We start from the raw sequence: 5,719 nt of genomic DNA on the forward strand, positions 1-5,719 counted from the left end.
GGAAGCCTGGCTCACTCGTTGGTGCACTGCCTGATGGGAAGGAAGCCTGGCTCACTCGTTGGTGCACTGCCTGATGGTTGCCTACAGGAGCTCAGAGATCAGAGCGGGGGCGGAAGTTGGGTGGGGACATCTCTCAGGTAACACATTCACTCATCTGTCTTTGGATGACACAGCTTTGGCAAAGTTTCTTACAGTTAGATATCTTACATATTTTCTAGGCCCGAGGGTATGCTTTCAAGCCATCTTAATCTGCTAGAGCCTGATCAAGCAGAGGTCACTGAATGTTCCTATGCTGTTTACTGACTAGAAGTGTGCTTTGAAGTTGTATACCAAACAAACTCACTAGTGAGCCTAAGGAAAATTCACTCTACTACTGATTGCAAGGGAAGACTTCACTGTAGGATTTCAGGCCTGCACAAGGTCCACGTAGAAAAGCATCTGGAAATGTAGGAGCTCCAAGTTGCAGTGCACCCGAGAACTGTGTGTGAGAGTGTCACACATAGTGGTAATGTCTGAGCTGTGCTGCATACAGACCCAGGGGCCTGACTGGAGACAGTGGGAGAAATTACAGATCTTCTCTCTACCTCACAGAAAGGGCAATGAAAATAATGAAATGAAAATAATTAAATATAGATAGAAGGGTTGACTTTCTTCACAGGAAGACACTGTAGAACCGCTCAAGGAGACAAGGTTGGAGTTGGTGGAGCCTATATTAAGGTTATGGTAATAAATCATTATTAGATAAGAAAACACAGAATTAGTCCATGGACGAAACATGGGACTCCTTAAGTAGCATGTACAGAAAGACATATCACAAGGGAAAGACACTACTTATTTCAAATGTGACATTTGATTTATCCTTTGTTTGTTTGGAAAGGGGGATCTAACCCAGCATCCCATGCACATGAGGCAGATGTACCCACTCTGGATGGGACAATGTTAAACTCCCAGAACCAAACCCTCCTCACCACCTGAGTCCATCAGCCTTGACCCAGGGGAGGAGGATGTGGACGGAGTGGTGGGCACAGGTGGGAACAGGGTGGGGCGGATGACTCTGGGCTTCCTTGTGAGCATTTGGGAACCAGGTGGGAATGTGTGCCTGTAATGATGGCAACTGATCATGAGGCTGGATGAATAGGCAGGGAGAAAAAAGGATCCCCTCAAGTCACTTGGAGAATAAAAAGCGTGAAAAGTTTCAGTTGACAAATACAATGGCTTGAGTTCAATCTCTGGGTTAAAAAAAAAAAAAAAAAAAAAGCTGGGGAGATAGCTCCGTAGAATAAGTGCTTGCCTGGCAAAAGTTTTAGTTGAGATTATAAAAATCACGAGTTAAGAATGGAGAGGTGGATGCTCACGGGAGAAGCAGTGATGTGGATAGAAGCACTCACACAGAGACAGGGACGACGTCAGAGGAAACCTGCTATAGGAATGTGATGTCCTTTCTGGACACGCTGAGCTCACAGTGCAAACTGGTCCTCCCAATGGGTGACTCTTGGCCACCCAGCCAAGCAGGACACGGACACTAGGGACATTAATGTAAAGTCTCTGGTGAATCCACCTGGAGAGAGAAATCTGGGGACATTCATGGAGGGCAGCAGGAAGATGTGACAATGATGCCGGTGTACTCCTAGGTGTAGCAGTGTAGCTCATAGCAGCTCAGTGTGGGAAGGGGCCTGTGTGCCCAACAGCAGAAGAATGGATAAAGAGAGTTTTCTGTACAAGTACTACTTTTCTCTAAGTGAGGAGAAATTTTAGTCAATTGTAGGGAAAAAGGACGCACCCTGTGAGCACAGTACTAGATGAAGTGAGTCGGACACATAAGCGTAAACCTCATGTGGCTTCTCTTCTTTGAGAAACCCAATGTGTAAATAACTAAAGAATAAAACAAAAGATAGAAAATAGGAAATGGAGAGACTTTTTGCAAATGGAAAAAGAACCAAGAAATGGAGGGATAAGGAGGGGAAAGAGAGAAAAGAGATATAAAAGCATAGTAACAGAAATACAAAAACAAAAACTGGGCATGGCAGTGCATGCCTGTAAGACCAGCACTCATGAGGCTGAGGCAGGAGGATGGCTGCAAGTTCAAGGCCAGCCTGGGCTGAGTAGTGAGCTTAGGGCAGCCTGAGACACATAGCAAGGCTCTGTCTCAAGAAACAAAGCATGACAAAATAAATGGGAAGATTCTGCAAGCACAGACAGGGGAGGTTAAGGAGAAGGAGATGAGCTGGGGAACTCAGCAGCCAAAGAAGGCAGGAACTGTCACCAGTCTTCCTGGGTCAGCCAGGGGTGCTGCAGAAGTGAAGGGCAATGATGGCAATTGGCAACAGGTGACCACTGCTCCCTGGGTACCCCAAAAGGAGACACATGGAGGCCCCAGGAGCCCAGAGCGTCATAGAAGAGTTCTTGGGAGAGATTCCTCTACATTTCCATTTTAGGTCAGAAGTCTTTGAGCACATGCTGAGGGAAAGATAAATTAAAAAAAAAAAAACTTATAATTGTCATTTTTGGCAAAGCAGATTTAGTTTATGAAGTCCAAAAATTCAACAGCAATGTTTAGCACAAAAATAGTGTGCTGGAGAATGTTTGTTAAATTCCTGTGGCATTGGAAGGCCCACTTTAGATTGAAACTTTCTTTTGCTTTTTTTTCAGTAGCTGCTGTTTCCAGTATTCTTAGATCTAAGAAGCAAGTTATAAGAGTAATACCGATAGTTTTATCAAAGACTGCATTACAACCCTGGATGGAGCCATCAGGAATCGTGCTGTATTTTTCCAATTCAAGCATTGGTCTCCACAAGCCAGACTGAATCTCTGATACGAGGGAGGTATAGATGGAGTGGTAGACATTAGCAGATGAGCAAATGACTGGTATAATGTTATTCAGTTCATTACTGATGTTGTTATACATATTCAAAAAAGGATAAGAAAATTACACTTCATCCCTCATACCAAAATTATTTCAGCTTGATTCTGTATAAAGCAGGGGGCTGCCCAGAACCCTCTATCGAAAGTTGCAGGAAGCATTTTCAGGGTTGCTTTGGATTCCTAGCTCTGCATTTCCTCCATCCCTCCCCTTGCTTCTATCTCAGTGAGGATTAGACGGGGGTTTTGAGAAACCCTCTACCCAGAAGACTTCATCTGCTTCTCACAGGACAAAGGACACACGTGGAAAAAGGTGGTGCCCTTGATTCTGCTTCTACCCCTCATTGCTCTTGCCTCCTGGGTTACCATACCAGGAGGACACACAGGGACGCTTTGGGAGTCCTTCAAGAGGCAGGAGTACACCTGGGCTGTAGGCAGAGGAAACATGCTAAAGACCAGCCACTCAGAAAGGCTGGCTGTCCCGGGTTCCACAGATCTCTTGTCTTAGTCTTGGTTGTGCTTGTCAAGCATGATGCTGTCATTATTTGCTATTGAGCTGCCTCTTAAATCTCCAAGCCCCAAAGCTCTCTCTTTCCATCTCACGTCTATCTGTCTGTCTGTCTATCTATCTGTCTGTCTTCTTTCTCTTCCTTCCTTCCTTCTTCCTCCTTCTCTCTCTCCCTTCCTTTCATCTTCCCCCCTCCTTCCCTCCCTTCCTTCCTTCCTTCCTCCTTCCTTTCCTCCTTTCCTTTCTCCCTCCCTCCTTCCATCCTTTCCTCCCTTCCTTCCATTTTCCTTCCTGCCTGCCTTTTTCATTCCATCCATCCATCCATCCATCCATCCATCCATCCATCCACCCATCCATCCATTTCCTTCTATATTTTAAGGCAACTCTACTGCAATTGAAATGGCTCACCAAAACTTCACTAGAAAAAACCTTTTGAAAGGCACGTGGATATCATTTGTAGCAAGATTATTTCCATATACTTAAATGTCTCTCTGGTGTCTTAGAAAGATTCTCTCATTTCAAATAAAGGAAGTGGTTATATTTATTTTCTATAAAAATAAATATGATACAATAGGAATAAGAACGCTAACAGTTTACAACATCCCTTTCTTTATCCATACTGGTAAAATCAGAAAGGCAAAGAGTTCAGGACCTTGTGAGAATAAGGACCTTATCAAGAGTCTTCCATGATCTAGGGATTGTGCACAGCCTTGATGTACTGTCCAGCTTTTATTAGACAGACTCCTTTCTCCTGAGTGACAAAGTCCTTAGGATTTTCAAGTCCCTGTAGTGCTCCATCGGGTCTGATTCTCATTACGTGTCATACATGCATATATTATGTAAGTGTGTGCATACATAAACTGACACACATCTTTTGCATTTGTAATTTTTTACACAGTTGCCTCATAAAAGATTAAAATAGAAGATTAGAGTCCATTCAGCATTTCACAATACCACAGTAATAAATCAGTTCTCATTATTTGAAGAATAACATTTCAGAGCTGCGAGGTGAGACAAAAGCTGATTTGAGATTCATACCGTCATATACCTACTCTCAGAAGAAGAAGAAAAAAACAGAAGCAATTTACACATCTGCAAATCTTGGGAAATGGCTTAGGAAATTTGCATGATTTGGGCACATGAAGCCATTTTAGCACACAAATTCCTTCCTTTCATCTCTCAAGGGTGCAGAAAGGATATGAACATGTTTTTTGCAGATGATGTGAATTATTGACTGGCATAAATAGCAACTCACACTAAAGACTTTAGAAATGTGCTTTTCATAGAGCATAGATGGCATCTGGAACAAACACGTAGGAACATCATGTCTTATGGGGGCTCAAGATACAGAATTAGATAGACCGTCTCTGTGCTCCTGCGTGTTGTGTAAGAGTGTGGTAGTGTTGTGTAAGAGTGTGGTAGCGCACATTCATGTTTTATCTTGATCTTTGTTGTCCATCTAATGTTTGTAGCATTCATTGAGGCTTTTCTATGCTACCATGACAAAATAGTGGATCAAGAAATTTTAAAAATCTAGACATTTTGGACCATACCATTACTATCATCTCTATAAACTATGGATTTTTGAGTACAGTGAGAAGCTAGTGAAAGCGTCAAGCATTTCTTTATGAAGTCACGCAGTGTTTTCTAAGATGAACCCAAATGGATGCTTGGAAAGCCTGTGTTGGTCAGGGCACTGTAAGCAGAAAATGATTTGCCTACAAGTGGAAGTTTCACACCCTATTTCAGATACACCAATAACAGTGAGCTGTCGGCTACAGCGGGGAGTGCCTCAGCTACAAGGCTCTTGGCTTTCGCTCTCTCCATGATTCTCCTGTAGGTAACCTGAGCCTCTGACAGCTCCCAAGGGAGGCAGAAGGTCTCACACTTTGGTGATGACAGCAACAACCACAAGGAAAGCCAGTCAGTGTCACTCTTCTGACCAGCACCCACCATTTTTCTATAACGCAGATCACACTACCTGTGCAAGATGCTGAAGCACACCTTCTGCCCTCTACCCAGATCTCTCTGCATAGGCTCCTGCCCTTGAGGGGTGCTTACCTGGGGAGATTTTCAGATGAGGCCTGGTGGCAGTGACAGGGAGAGCAGTAAGCAGTGCTGTGTATATCTGAATGTCTGACGGGTGTGAAATTTTTGTCATTTCAATTTGTTGAGGATGGTCTAATTGGTGCAAAAATGTTTAGAAATGCTAAATTTGTTATTGATTTTCTTTTAGTTAACTATGGTGAATTATAGCATAGTGTGGTAAATTCTATGAAGGCAAGCAGCACGATGGAGTGGTTTTGACATCCAATCACTGTGACTTGCATAATGTGAGCTCTCTCTCTCTCT

The sequence above is a fragment of the Octodon degus genome, unplaced genomic scaffold, assembly GCF_000260255.1.
Source record: "Octodon degus isolate 3935 unplaced genomic scaffold, OctDeg1.0 scaffold00039, whole genome shotgun sequence".
Classification (NCBI taxonomy): Eukaryota; Metazoa; Chordata; class Mammalia; order Rodentia; family Octodontidae; genus Octodon; species Octodon degus.